The sequence below is a fragment of the Pipistrellus kuhlii genome, unplaced genomic scaffold (genome assembly GCF_014108245.1).
Source record: "Pipistrellus kuhlii isolate mPipKuh1 unplaced genomic scaffold, mPipKuh1.p scaffold_m20_p_2, whole genome shotgun sequence".
NCBI lineage: Eukaryota > Metazoa > Chordata > Mammalia > Chiroptera > Vespertilionidae > Pipistrellus > Pipistrellus kuhlii.
The window spans coordinates 47,412,826-47,429,008 of NW_023425515.1; positions in this window are offsets into that span (position 1 = coordinate 47,412,826).

Here is a 16,183-nt window from a genome sequence, read left to right on the forward strand (position 1 = left end):
CTTCCCATACCATTTTTCTTCCTTTACATTTTAAAATAGGAGGGCAGGGGGAATTATGTTCATTCGTTTACCGTATTTTTCAGATCATAAGACGCACCGGACCATAAGACGCACCAGTTTTTAGAGAAGGGAAATGAAGAAAAAAAGATTCTGAAACAAATAGTGTCCTAAAATATTTTATGTGCATTAAAACCCAACATCACAGTCATAAACACATGTAATCAACCCTGTAAAGTAAACAGCAGCATTTAGAGCCGGGCAAGCACACAGAGACCACACAGAGCCGGGCAAGTAAAAAAACTTTTTTTTTTTAAAGTATATGTGTAGGCTATATTTGGACCATAAGACGCAGGGACTTTTCCCCCCCACTTCTGGGGGGAAAAATGTGCGTCTTATGGTCCGGTGCGTCTTATGGTCCGAAAAATACGGTACCTGCCACAGAGTTTCAGACATGCATTCAAGGCAAAAAGTAATTTCTTGCCAAATGCTATTGCTTTTCTGTTTGGACGACTGCAGTGTAATATTTTTGCTAATGCTCTGGGATATTGTGGGTTAATTTGCTCTCCTTGGACAAGGCTGAATACCTAAATACCATAATAATATTTTCTGTGGGAACAGACCTTTGACAACTTGGAAGGTAAGTTGGTTGGAGGTTGGGGGCCTGTGATGTGTGGGCAGGACTCCTATCCTTGCTTACTCAGCTAATATCCACAGCCCACAGGGCTTTCCAGGGACCAGCCAGGCAAGGTGGGAATGGGCCAGCACAAACTGGCTGTTCAGTAAATATTCTCACTGCCTTCCACTCCATACTATCCCGGGGGCTCATCTCTCTGAACCCCCACTTCTTCATTGGGGAACCGGGGTGACAGTCCTGGAGTTGCCCTGACTACAAGGCTGGCCCTTTGCATCTGTGGTTCCACATATGCAGATTCAACCAACCTCAGAGAGAAAATATTAGAGAAAGAGAAGTTCCGGTGCTGCTGACAGGTACTTCGTAGTTAGGCCTCAGATAGCTGTGTCTGTCCTGAGCATGTATAGACTATTTTTTTCCTTGTCGTTATTTCCTAAACAATGCAGTTGGCAACTATTTGCATTGTATTAGGTCTTACAAGTACTGTAGAGGTGACTTAACGTACAGGGGAGGGGAGGTTATATGCAAATGCTACACTATGTGACATAAGGGACGTGAGCATCTGAGGATTTTGGCGTCAGGAGGGGTCCTGGAACCAACCCCCTCCCCCGAGAGCGGGAAGGGCCTTCTATGCTGAAGATGTAGAGCCCCATGGCACAACTTAATGGGCTCGTTTTTGAAGAGATAAAGCTCCAGTCCCCAAACACTTAAATCCTGGTGAGGACAGGCCACTGCGAGCTCATGGAGTCAGGCCCGCCTGGCCACACAGCGCCAGCGGCCTGAGCTGTGCTGAAGAGCAGCCTTCTGCCCTCACTCCTTCCCGGGTCCCAGCCTCCCCAGCACTCCCAGCTGGAGGGAGGCGTGCGGTGTCTGAGGGCAATGGCCTGAAGGTGACACCAGGATGAGCTGGCTCTCAGTCAGGCCTAGGGCTCCCATCCCCTGAGTCCCGGTCTCCTCTCTGGGGTGGGCCTGAGGTGGGCAGCAGGGAGGGCCCTGGTCCTGGCTCTCCAAGTGGCTAGTGACCCCCCCAGGCAGAGGTTTCCCCATGGCTCACAGCCACTGCCCGTCTGCCTAGGTCGGGCATGGGCCCAGCTGCCCATTCGTACTGCAGGGTCTCCCAACGCACGCTGCCACAGGCTGAAGGACTTAACTATATTTTAATAGTTAAGCATTAGGAAAGAAGACAGCCAGCTCAAAAGACCAAGAACTGAAGGATTTGGAGCCAGGAGTTTTTCCAAATGGATCAATTCAAAGGAACAAGAGGGGCTGCCTATGTGAATCTATTTATTGTATGAGCTCTGGGTTCTTTAGCAACACGTATTTTGTATAAAGTGAGACCATTAAAAGTTGACTTAGTGACAAAAGAAAGCAAATAAAAAATAGAGCAGGTGATGTGCAGGCCTGGTTAAAACTGATGGGAAATAGAAGGACTGACGTTGGGGAAATGATGTTTTTCCATTTGGTGCTCAGAGCAGTCCTGGGATTACTGTCTTCTCTTACGGAGGCAGGAGCAGGCCCAGAGCAAAGAGGCCAGCTGCCCACGGTCACTCAGGGAGGGGGAAGGAGCCCATCCAGGGCCAGGACCACCCTCTGGAGAGGCTCTTTCCAGGACGCCGAGGCAGGGGCCGCGAGGGCTGCTGACAGACAGCTCCCCTCTCCCTCGGCGAGCTGCCTCAGGCAGGGGCTTGTCTTTGGACCAGAAACAGTTGACTCAGACGGGGCTGACCTCAGGTCTGAGGCAGAGCAGATAGCAGGGCTGATTGGGGATTAGGGAGGGGTGGTGAGAAGGAGAAGCAGGCAGGGACAAAAGACAGGCAGCAGCCTGCCCGGCCACCACAGGGGTCCAGAACCTGTGAGAGGAGCTAAATTACTCCACGTGGGGGGTGAGGGGGTGGGGGTGAGGGGGTGGGGATGAGGGGGTGAGGGGGTAGGGGTGAGGGAGTGGGAGGTGAGGGGGTGGGGGGATAGGGGTGAGGAGGGAGGGGTGAGGGAGTGGGAGGTGAGGGGGTGAGGGGGTGGGGTGAGGGGGTGGAGTGAGGGAGTGGGGGAGGGGGAATTCCTCTAATCACTGGTCTGACCTAGAATTGCCCTTTAACAAGCTCCATCGCCCTATCTGATACTAGGTGAGAAGGATTTGAGTCAAAGGAAAGCCATTTCACAAATACATTCACACCCACCCACCAAACACGTAGACACTGCTCTAGCCACAATCCTCCCCTCCCCCCTCCCACCACACACACACACACCAGAGGATTTCCCGGCTTGAGTGGCCATCTCAGATCTTTTGCCCTGGTGCCTCTCTAAAAGCCCCTAGAGCACATGTGTCAAACACAAGGCCCGCGGGCCAAATCCGTCCCGCCAGGCCTTGCAATGTGGCCCGCACCGCGCTGTCATCACTGCACTCCGCTGCGTTTCCATCACAATGACAGTTTATGACTGTTCAGTAAACCATTCGGCCCCCGATTTAGGCTGGATTTTAGATTTTGGCCCCTTCTCTGATTGAGTTCGACACCCCTACCCTGGAGTGTACTCGCACCTTTGGGATGATTTGTTGCTAACCTGTTCCTCTGCCCGGGTTGGGTTGTAAAGTTTAATAGCTTTGCCCTGGTCTGTGTTGCTCAGGTTAGACTATCAGCCAGTGCACCAAAGGGTCACGGGTTCTATTTCTGGTCAAGGGCATATTGCAGGTTTGATCCTAGGCCCTGATTGGGGTGCGTGCAGAAAGTAACCAATCCATGTGTCTCTCTCACATCAAAGTTTCCTCCTCTCTCTCCCGGCCTCCCTCCCTGCCTGCTTTCTTCCCTTCCACTCACTCTAAAAATCAATGGAGCCCTAACTGACTTGGCTCAGTGGATAGAGCATCAGACTGCTGTTTGAAGGATCCCAGGTTCAATTCCAATCATGGGCACGTACCTTGGTTGTGGGCACATCCCCAGCAGGAGGTATACAGGAAGCAGCTGATAGATGTTCTCTCTCATCGACGTTCCTAACTCTCTATCCCTCTCCCTTCCTCTCTGTAAAAAATCAATAAAATATATTTTAAAATAAATAAAAAGTAAATAAAAATCAATGGAAAAAATATTTTCGAGTGAGGATTACCAACAATAAAAACAAGTTTAGCCGGGACCGGTTTGGCTCAGTGGATAGAGCGTCGGCCTGTGGACTGGAAGGTCCCGGGTTCGATTCCGGTCAAGGGCATGTACCTTGGTTGCGGGCACATCCCCAGTGGGGGCTGTGCTGGAGGCAGCTGGTCGATGTTTCTCTCTCATCGACGTTTCTAACTCTCTGTCCCTCTCAATTCCTCTCTGTGTAAAATCAATAAAATATATTAAAAGAAAACACACACACAAAAAAAACAAGCTTAGTCCCACCAGTGTGGCTCAGTGGTTGAGGGTCGCCCTATGAATGAGGCATTCATGGTACGAGTCTGGTGAGGGCGCAGGCCCAGGTTGCAGGCTCTGTCCCCAGTAGGGGGTGTGCAGGAGGCAGCCAATGAGTTGGGGATCAAGCCCACAACCCGCACATGTGCTCTGCCCAGGAATCAAACTGAACCACACGGGCCAAACCCAAGCCAAAGTTTGACCTGGGCATGGAGGGAGCAGGGCGGGCATGGGTGGTGACTTCTGGATCTGAAGGAAAGGAACAAATCAGGAAAGGGAAGTGGGAGGTATGGTCCCTGCCCAAGAAGCAGCTGCAGAAGGAGCCATCTGGGTAATTCACACCAGAGAGTAAGGAAGCGGGGTGGGAGGTGCAGGAGGAGCTGCAGGGGTGAAGGAAGTCACAAATGGTGACTACAGTAGGCCGAAGATAAAGATTTCAGGTACTAAGGGAAACCTCAAAACTTTCCATCTCAGGACTGCCTTTCTGTTTCAGAGATGACTCAACTCTATGTATACATGTTATTTATTTCAGAGAGGAAGGGAGAGGGAGAGAGAGAGAGAGAAACATCAATGATGAGAGAGAATCATTGATTGGCTGCCTCCTGCACACCCCACACTGGGCCCGCAACCCAGGCATGTGCCCTGATCGGGAATCAAACCGTGACCTCCTGACTCATAGGTCGACGCTCAATCATTGAGCCACGCTGGTTGGGCTCAACTTTCTTTAATTTTAATCCTCACCCGAGAACATGTTTTTATTAATTTGAGAGAGAGAAACATCTATCGGTTGCCTCCTGAAAGTGTCCCAACCAGGGGTCGAACTCAATGTATTTGCCCTCACTGGGAATCAAACCTGCCACCTTTTGGTGCCGAGGACAATGCTCCAACCAACTGAGCCACACCAGCAAGGGAAACTTGCTTTATTTTTTTATCTTTAAAAAAGATAAAGCTTTTGTTAAGCCAATCTTTTTTTTTTTTAAATATATTTTTATTGATTTTTAACAGAGAGGAAGGGAGAGAGATAGAGAGCTAGAAACATCGATAAGAGAGAAACATGGACAAGCTGTCTCTTGCACACCCCCTACCGGGGATGTGCCCGCAACCAATGTACATGCCCTTGACCAGAATCGAACCTGAGACCTTTCAGTCCGCAGACGGACGCTCTACCTCTGAGCCAAACCGGCTTCGGCTGTTAAGCCAATCTTATTCTTTTTACTAGCTTGAAGCTAAGACATGGAGGGGACAGCAGCTACTACTCAGGTGGTCTAGACCTGTGCTTGGCAAACTGCGGTTCGTGAGCCACATGCGGCTCTTTGGCCCCTTGAGTGTGGCTCTTCCACAAAATACCACGGCCTGGGCGAGTCTGTTTTGAAGAAGTGGCGTTAGAAGAAGTTTAAGTTTTAAGAATGTGGCTCTCCAAAGAAATTTTAATCGTTGCACTGTTGATATTTGGCTCCGTTGACTGATGAGTTTGCCGACCACTGGGCTAGACTGTGCTGTGGGAACACGGCGGAGAGCCACCTGTGTGGGCTCACTGAATCTCAGTCGCCTTCAGAGGCTCCACAATCATCTCCCCATTCGACTTGGAAAAACCGAGGCACCAGAAGGCCAAGCACCTTGCTCAGGGCCACTCAGCAAACACAGGGCAAAGCTGAGATTCTCCCCAGGCTGGCGTGCAGGACCGGCTGGTGGCTTCAGTTAACGAGGCCCCTCCGGGTTGGGCACCCACCGCACGCCCAGCCTTTTGGCTTCACTGTTGACACAGAGCAAGGAAAACCCTCTGTAATCCCACCACCCAGACTAACCACGATGGACATGTTGGTCAACGTCCTTCCAGTCTTTCTTCTGTCTGTCGACATGCACACGGAATAAAAATCATCCCCACACTGTTTTGTGATTCTTAACAGCTGGATGGATGCATCATTGACTACACTGGACATCCTGAAGGTGCACAATTTGCTAAGTTTTGACACAGGATGTGCCTGTGAAACTGTCACCACGATCAAGATACTGCACACATCTGTCACCCCCAAAAGTATCCTTGAGCTCTAACTGGTTTGCTCAGTGGATAGAGCGTTGGCCTGGGGACTAAAGGGTCCCAGGTTCGATTCTGGTCAAGAGCATGTACCTTGGTTGCTGGCACATCCTCAGCAGGGGGTGTTCAGGAGGCAGCTGATCGATGTTTCTCTCTCATCGATGTTTCTTACTCTCTATCCCTCTCCCTTCCTCTCTGTAAAAAAAATCAATAAAATATATTTTTAAAAAGTTTTCTTGAGCTCCATTCACATCCCCTTTCCTCCACTCCCCTCACAGTCCTGACATCATCTTGAACCTCAGGGACTGCTGGTCGGGCTCACGGCCCGGCTGCAGACACCTGGGAAGGGTGTGGGGAGCGGGCGATTGCATGAGCTCAGGCTCTCAGTCAAGGCCTGCTCCAAGGAGTGCGACCAACCTCAGCCTCACCTTCCGCAGGCCAGAGGCTGCGTGTGACTGTGTCAGCTTCCTCCGGCAGCTCGGTCTGCTCTCCAGCACCCGCGGCTGCCTCCCTGGGCTCACCGCCCGCTTCCTCTCCCCTCGCCCTCCATCACACAGACCTGTCTCCTCCCACCGGCATCTCCCAACTCTCTAACGTCAACCCTGCTTCCTCCTCGGCTTCTGTCGCATCACCCAAGAAGGTAGCTGTGGTCCCTGGTCCACCAGTGTGCCCCTAGCGCCTGTTGCCTGGTCTTCCCTCTATGACTCAGGACCACATCTGCGACCTCGTCTGCTAATGGAGGGTGGCAGGTGGAGCGGCCGTGTGGGCGGAGGGAGGACCTGCCCCAGCGGTGTTACTGGAAACTTGCTTTCTTGCAAAGACCACGCTTGTCCTCCAGCCTTAGGGCGGGGCGGTTCTTGAGCTTCTGCCTGGCCTATGGGAAGTCTAACACGCCACCGATTTATCAGCAAATCGGGGGCTGGCGCAGCCTGCTCTCCTCATCTGCCATCAAATCGGCATCATAGACGCTGTACTTGTCATTGTTTTACAGTTGCCAGAGGCCTTACACACATATTCCCTCTTCTGATCGTCACAATGACCCTACCAGAAAAGCAGGCACTCCTTCCCATTGCCGATGCTTGCTACACAGCGGTCTCAAAAATCAATCCCAGGCCCATTAGTGATGTGACAGGCAGGATATAAGCCATTACGAAGGGAGTGCAGGAGGACAGCTCTGTGCCCTTGAGGGCCGAAGCATTTTTTTGAAAGCACTGACTGTTAGGAAAAGAATGAACAAATCCTACCGCGTGATAATAAAAAGCTGATAATGTATCCATGTAGGTAAAGCAATTGTAACCAGTGTATTTTTCTGGTAGGGATATTGGGGGTGGGGGGTGGGCTGTGCATGTGTAAGGGGAGGGGGTGTTGGGGAGCTCTCTGTGCTTTCTGCTCAGTAATTTTTCTGTGAATCTGAAACTGCCCACACATATAAATTCTATTTAAAAGGGGGCGGGGGGATGAAAACCTTTTATTCCTCAAAGGAAGCTATAGATAAATAAAATAAAAAGCTATAAATAAATAAAACAAAAAGATGCAAAATAGGAAGAGAAGATACTTGTAAAACATAACCCTAACTGGTTTGGCTCAGTGGATAGAGGACTCTTACAAATAAGAAAAAAGATAAGGAAAATGCAACTCTTTTGCAAAAGAGAAAACATGCATTGTCAGTGAACATACTAAAAGATACTTAGTTACTTAGTTAGGAATCAGGAAAATGCAAATTGAAGACACTAGGAAATATCATTTCATATCATTTCAGATTGGCAAAGGGGAGAGCAAGGAGAATTATCTTACCCAGGAAAGATTTGCATTTGCCTGTGCCAGAATGGCAGTTCCCCGTAGGGTACACTGTGCAGGAAGTTCAAGGCAGCTCCCTTTGCAATGTCGAAAAGATGTGTCAGCAAGCCGTATAATTTTCCAAGTAAAATGGATAGATGGTGGTATCCTATATAATAAAAGTGCAGTATGCAAATTGTCCCCTCCCCTGGGAGTTCGACCAGGGGCCAGGGCCACCCGGGGGAGGGAGGAGGCCCCGGCCTGCAGGCCTGCAGCCGGCAGCCACTAAGGACCCTACCAGTGCACTTTCAAGTTAAGATGCGGTCATTTGTACACAGAGGCACAATTTGTGTAGGGGACAATTTGCATACTACTCACAACACAATCTTTTTTTTTTTTTTTGGGGGGGGGGGGGCGGGAACACAATTCAATCCATAACAAATTTTAGAAGTGGCAAGGTACATATAATGAGACAACATTTATATAAAATTTAGGGATACGTCATGGAACATGGCAAAGAAAATGTTGAACCTCAGCTTCATTCATTCACAAGGGAATTTCAAGACTACCTAGTGTGGGGTGATGTATTCTTTTTCCCGGGGCTGGGCGGCTTACACACAGACATATATTCTCTCAGGATCCCGGCCAGGCTGACCGGCAGCTGCAGGGTTCTCACCGCGCTGGAGGCTTGACGTCCCAGAGCCAAACGCTGGCCAGGCCACGCTCCCTCTGAGGGCCCGAGGGAAGGATCTGTTCCAGTCTCTTAGCTTCTGGCCATTCCTTGGCAGCACGAGAGCGGTGTTTGCATGTCATCCTCCCTGTGTGCGTGCCTCTGTGTGCAAATTCCTTCCTTTTATAAGGGCACCGGCCACCATGGGTTAGAAGCTCTAGCTCACACCAATGACCTCATCTTAACTTGATTAGCTCCGGGAAGACCCTTTCTCCAAAAAAGGTCACTCCCGGTAGTACTGGGGGTTAGGACTCACAACACAACCTTTTTTATGGGGGTAGGGGGGACAATTCAATCCATAACAAATTTTTTAAGTGGCAAAGTACATATAATGAGACAACGTTTATATAAACTTTAGGGATACATAGATACTTAAAAGTTTAATGAGCCAGGCTGGTGTGACTCAGTGTTTGAGTGAGTGACCTCCTAGAACCAGGAAGTCACAGTCTGATTCCCATTCAGGGCACATGCCCGGGCTGTGGGCCCAATCCCCAATAGGGGGCATGCAGGAGGCAGCTGATCAATGATTCTCTCTCATCATTGATGTTTTTATCTCTCTCTCCTTCTCCCTTACTCTCTGAAATATATATAAACATTTAAAAAAGTTTGATGAAAAAGAAGAGAAGGATAAAGGCTAAGTTGGAATAGTGGTGACTCCTGGATGGAGGAAAAAGGGATGTGATGGGGACTCCAGATGCTTCGGTTTTCTCTGTTTCTTAAGACAAGCGCACAGCCTTGTTTAATGTCCCTCATAATAAACAGCCACTATGCTAATTGGACCGAACAGTGGAAGGACCTTCCAGGCATCCTTCCGGGCAACCTTCCCCCCTTCCCCTTGCACAAATTTCATGCATCGAGCCTGTAGTTCTTTTTTTTTTTTTTTTTTTTTTTAATATATTTTATTGATTTTTCACAAAGAGGAAAGGAAAGGGATAGATAGCTAGAAACATCGATGAGAGAGAATCATCGATCAGCTGCCTCCTGCACATCCCCCACTGGGGATGTGCCCACAATCAATGTACATGCCCTTGACCGGAATCGAACCCTGGACCTTTCAGTCCGCAGACCGACGCTCTACCACTGAGCCAAACCGGTTTCGGCGGGCCTCTAGTTCTTTATAACATTTAATATGTTATTTTTATGTAAGATGTAACTTATAATGAATGTAATTAAGAAAAATAATCAGGATAACAGACTTGGAGGCAAGTGTGGATGACACTTGGCGGAGGGGAAGGAGTGAAAGGGGTGGTGGCTGGAGGAGGAGGAGGAGATTTCGCACTAGACATGTGAGCAGCTAAGTTCAGAGAGGAGATGTGGGTCACCCAGACTCACACAGCCGGCCTGGCTCAGCCAGGAGTGGCACCCGGGTCCTGGACCCTCACACAATGTTCTTTCCTCCCCCGGCGGCCGCCTCTTGCTTATGGTCATCAGCAGGATAGCTGGACACAGGCCCTCAGCTTAGTCCCCGTCCTCCTACCAGAACCCAGCAGTCCTCTGGAAGGGATCACTCTGCAACCTCGTGACACCCTCGTGACGGGACTCACCTGTCCGCTTATGGTGGCGCACGGCCGTGCATCTCTTTTATCACCGCGCTGAAGTGTGTTCAGTCCTGGTGAGCCATGAGTGGTGTGGTGAGAACACGGCCACTATTGGTCAACCTGGGCTGGAATCCTGACTGCATTTGCTATCAGTTTGACCTTAGTCAAGTTTGTTTTGTTTTGTTTTGTTTTACCTTTTCTGAGCCTCATCTGCAAAAAGAGGCTAATGCCTACCTCACAGGTGGTATGAGGACTCAGGAAAATAAGGTGGGTGCCCAGCACAGGGCCTGGCACTCAGCAGATGCTCAGTAATGTATGACCCCCACCCTACTCCATTTCTGGCACAGAGCAAGTCTGGGTCTTCTCTGCCTCTCCTTGGCCAAGTACAGACCACCTACCCACATGCCTCTGCTGCGAATCTAAGACGAGGTTTCGGGAATTTACTGCAGGAGAGGCATCTGGGCTGCTGTCCTATCAAGTGTTCCGGGTGCCTCCCGAGTGCCAGGACGTGGCCACAGGCAGTTGTCACTCGGGCTGTCAGAGATGGCCCCGGCTGACCCCGCAGCTGTTCTGGAGCCTGGCACTCGGACCGGTGAGCCGGAGAATGTCCTCCCTGCGGTGGCCCTCCCTGGGGTGATGGAGCAAGCTCAGTTTTAGCTCAGTCCATCCATCAAGAAACAGGAAGATTACTCCTCCTGCGTGCCTCATTTTCCTACTCTGTAGGATGTCGGGGTTGAATGAGGCCATCACTCAGCCCTTTCCAGCAACAGAGCTTCTGGACTCTGTAAGAGGTCATTTGAACCTGCACAGTTGGCCCCTAGGAACACAAGGCCCCTGCTTTACTTTGTTTAGTTTCCAGAGCAATTAGTTCCCCAGCACCTGCAGGAGTTGATCTAACAGAAGTCAAAAGAGAGCCCTAATCGGTTTGGCTCAGTGGATAGAGCATCGGCCTGTGGACTCAAGGGTCCCAGGTTCAATTCCTGTCAAAGGCATGTACCTTGAGTGCGGGCACATCTCAGTAGGGGGTGTGCAGGAAGCAGCTGATGGATGTTTATCTCTCATCGATGTTTCTATCTCTCTATCCCTCTCCTTCCTCTCTGTAAAAAATCAATAATATATATATATTTTTTTGAAGAAGAAGAAGAAGAAGTCGTCAAAGGAGAGAAAGTCTGGGTCCCCAGGAGCAGCAGAAGGGACAGAGAGCTGAGCACTGGGCCAGCAGTGGCCTCGGTCAGTGTGGGCCATTGTCCTCCAAATACTCAGTCTTTGACTCAGGAACTTCGCTTCTGGGAAATTATTCTAAGAAAATGATCGGAAATACGTGTAATAGTGCATACATAGGATGTGTATCACAGTATTGCTTAAAATATTTGGAAACTTTAAACCACCTAAATGTTCAGAAATCGAAGACCAGTTGAAAACATTTTATTAGGTCCCTATGATTGAACACAAGGAAGCTATTTAAAAAATCAAGATATAGGAGATTTTTAAAATGCTTTATACAGTTAAATGAAAAAGTGATATATATATATATAACTATCTATTGAGTGCTATAAATTATAGATGGATGGATATAAACACCTACACGTTCAAAATAGAGAGGAAACATATGTTACTGTCTCTGGGTAGTAGAGTCAAGGATAATTTTTATTTCTTTATGAATTTTTACATATCATTTATGAGATATATTACATCTTTAGCTCTTTAGACTTTTTTTATAAGTTTAAGATTTCTTAGTTATTTTTTTTGATTTCAGAGAGGAAGGGAGTGGGAGAGAGTTAGAAGCAGCAGTGATGGCAGAGACCCGTCGGTCAGCTGCCTCCTGCACGCACCAGTTTCAGATTTCCTTTCTGAGGGGGTCAGCCTCCACTGGTGAGCAGGCAGGGGTTGGGGGCTGCCATGTGAGTCAGGACGCTGTGGAGCAGCAAGCCTCGGCCCAGCTGGGAGGGGGTTTCCTCAGTCACCGTGGGCACAGATGGGAACGATGGGAGCAGGGCTGACACAGCAACTCCTGCTCCACAAGGGTCACACACACACACACACACACACACACACACACACACACACAGACACACACACAGAGACACACACACACACACACACAGACACACACAGAGACACACAGAGACACACACAGACACACACACACAGACACAGACACACACACAGACACACACACACAGACACAGACACACACAGAGACACACAAACACAGACACACACAGACACACAAAGACACACACACAAAGACACACACATAGACACACACAGAGACACACAGAGACACACACACATAGACACACACAGACACACACAGACACACACACACACAGACACACACACACACACACACACACACACACACACACATCCATCCCCTGCAGGGGGCCGGCAGAGGCAGTGAGGGGAACCCTGAGGTGGCCAGGAAGCCAGGCCGCACCAAGTCACAGGCCTGCGGGGACAGGACAGGACTTGCTGCAGGCGGCAGGCTGCAGGCACCATGAGCGGTGACCTTCTGAAAGGGCAGGAAGCAGCAGCAAGCAGCCTCGGAGGCGAGCTGTGGGAGGAGGAGCCTCAGGGAAGAGCCAGCCTGCCCTCCACAGCTCCCCCACCCCCCCGCCCCCCCAGCATGATGGATTAGAGGTAAATTAAAATGCCCAGGGGACATGGAGGGCATGGGGTGGGGGTACAAGAAGGGAGCAGGGAAGGAATGGGCAGGGGACAGGAGGGGCTCCCCACAGAACCTTGCAACGACCCCTCCCCTGGGATGCTCTTAAAAATAAAAACAAAAATAAAAATTCCTGCGGAAAGGCCCTAGCTGGCTTGGCTCAGTGCATTGAGCATCAGCATGCGGACTGAAGGATCCCAGATTCAATTCCGGCCAAGGGCACAGGCCTGGGTTGCGGCTTGATCCCCAGTGGGGGGTGTGCAGGAGGCAGCTGATCAACGATTCTCTCTCATCATTGATGTTTCTGTCTCTGTCTTTCTCCCTTCCTCTCTGAAATCAGTAAGGAAATACGTTTGTTTGTTTTTTAAATTCCTAAGAAATGGAATTCTAAGTAGAGAAAAGCCTAGTTTCATTTCTGTTAAAAATGAGAGAAGGTGTGATTTGGCTCCAGCGCGCTCTGCTTCGCAGGGCCGGTTCCTCGCGGAGGAGAGGGCTTGGAGCGGGGCGGGCCCAGGGACGCAGCTCCTTGGGCCGGGCAGGCCTGTGCAGACCGCTCCGCCTCGCCCGGACGGTCATGCCTTTGTCCCTCACGTGTGCCCGCTGCCCTCCCGGAGCGGAGCCCGCGTCCCCGTCACCCACCGGCCCCGCGGCCCCGGATGAGGGCCATGGGGACCCGCAGGCTCCGCGGCCACGTTACCAGGACGGCCCGCGGGCAGCCGGGCGGTTGCGCACACGCAGCCCGATGACGGCTGGCCGCTGCCCTCTGCCCCGGCCCGCTGCGGGCACGCCGGCCAGGCCGCCTCCAGGCCGGGCTCCGGTGTGCAGCTCCGTCCGGCCCCGAGGGCAGCACCGACTTGCTCTGGGAGCGGTTGGTCGGTGAGAGCCTGGTGGCCCTTCTTGTGCCACAGCCAGGGCTGCCTGGGGGGAAGCCAGACCCGCAGGCAGCACAGCCGTCGCCCCCGCGGCGGCATGCCCTGGCTTCCTGGCAGCCTTGGTCTTGGGGCCGTTCACACCCGCGCTGCTGGTCCTGCCACAGCTCCCAGAGGAAGAGGGGGGGTCCCGGGAGCTGCCGGTCCTGCAGCACCCTGTCCGCCTCCGTCCAGCGGGGTCCGCGGATCTCTGTGCCCATCGTCATTCAAGGCGCAGGGGAGGCATGTTTTGGCACCAACATCAATGATGGAAGTCGAGATACCGCTCGCCCGGAGACTAGCAAGGTGAGCTCCAGGTCCAGGAGTCCTGCCCGGCCACGTCCTGCCGTCCCTGTCACCAGTCACCACCCTCCTGCCTGTGGCGCTGTAAGAACCGGAGGGAGCCCTCGTGCACTGCTGGTGGAAACGCAAACTGGTGCAACCTCTCTGGAAAACAGTCTGGAATTTCCTCGAAAAATTAAACAAAATCTCTAAGGAATGGAGTTCTACATGGAGAAAACCCTAGTTTAGTTTCTTTAAAAATGAGAGAAAACGTATTTTGAATCCACAGTGTGGAACTCCCATTTGACCCTGTAATACTTCCTAAGAAATCAGAAACACCAATCAGGAAGAATATAGGCACCCCTATGTTCATAGCAGTGCAATTTACCACAGCTAAAATTTGGAAACAGCTTAAGTGCCCATCAGCAGATGAGTGGGTTAGAAAACTGTGGTACATCTACACAATGGAATACTATGCTGCTGTAAAAAGGAAGGAACTCTTACCATTTGCTATGGCAGGAATGGACCTGGAGAGCATTATGCTGAGCAAAATAAGCCAGTCAGAGAAAGATAAATATCACATGATCTCACTCATTTGTGGAATCTAATGAACAACATAAGCTGATGAACAAAAATAGATCCAAAGACATAGATGCATGGAACAGACCGTCAACCTCAGAGGAAAGGCAGGAGAGGGTGTATGGGAGGGAAGAGATCAACCAACGAACTTGTATGCATATATGCATAACCATGGACACAGACAATAGGGTGGTGAGGGCCTGGGGTAGAGAGCCTGGTGCAGGCTAGAACCCATCTCCAGAACTCCTTTCATCTTGCAAAAATGAAACTGTCCCCATTAAACAGCTGTGCATCCTACACAGGCAACCACCATCCACTCTTTGTCTCCATGAGCTTGACTGCTCCGGGTATCTCATATGTACAAGTGGACTCATACAGTATTTATCTTTTTGTGACTTTTTTACTTAACCCTAAAGGCCTGGTGTACAGATTTGTGCACAGGTGGAGTCCCTTGGGGTGGCCTGGGGAGATCAGGCCCCAGCCCCACAGCCCTGCATCCCCCTCCCCCAGGCACCCCACCTTGGCCTGGAGCCACCCACTCACCTGCTGCACCACCCTGCCGCAGCCCTGCTCTCGTCCTAGCCCATTGGGGTGGGCAGGGCCTCCACTGCCACCCACTGCCAGCATCACTTCACCAAAGCCTGCTATGTTCAGTGCCGCCCTCTGGTGGTCAGCACATGTCATAGCAAGCGGTCAAACTCCCAGTCTCCTGGTTAACGACTGCCCAAGAGGACAATTTGCATATTATGCTTTTATCATATGGTTCAATTCATCTATGTTGTAGCATGGTTCATAATTTCATTCCTTTTAAAGGCTGAATAATATTCCATTGTCTGTATAGACAGAATTTAACTATTCATCTATAGATAGACACTTTGTGGCTATTGTGAATACCCGTTATGCTACCATGAACAAATATCTCTTCCAGACCTTATCTTCAATTTTTTTGGATCTATATTCAGAAGTGAAATTTCCAGATCATACGATGATTTTATTTTTAATTTTTTTGAGGAAACTCCATACTGTTTTTCATAGTGGCTGTACCATTTTACATGAAGGTTCAAATTTCTCTGCATCCCAGCTGATGTTATTTCTTTTATAGTAGCCAAAAACTGTCGTTTTCAAAAGAGGACGGAGCAGCTGAAAGTTTGCCTGTACCCTCTGAGTGCCAGCCGATTCCTGGGCTCCCTGCACCGAGGTCAGACTGAGCCTCATTACAGTCCCAGCCTCCTTGGAGCTTGCGGTCCAGCCAGGAGACCTCCCCCGGCTGCGATCCATCACGCTGGACCCCCCTGGAAGGGCCTGACCACACTCCCTAAGCTCATTTCAAAGGAGAGCCACTGGGAAGGCCTCGCGCCAGAGCCTGAGCTGCGGAGGGTTTGTAACCACCCTGTAACCGTGGGCTCCAAAGGGGAGCATTCAGGCTGCCTGGCAGGCACAGCAGTTAGCCATGGCACATAACGGCTTCTTTGCTTCTGCATGGCTGCCAGGAGAATCCCAGGCCCAGACTTCCGTCTTCCTGGTCTGGTCTCTGGGCTGAAGCAGGAGGCGAGGGGCTGGGAGCTAATCCCACAGGCTGTGCATAAAAGGTGGTCCCTGTTCAAACGGGGCATCGCCGGCATCTGTTCCTGGGCGCTGAGGAGGCTCACAGGGGCT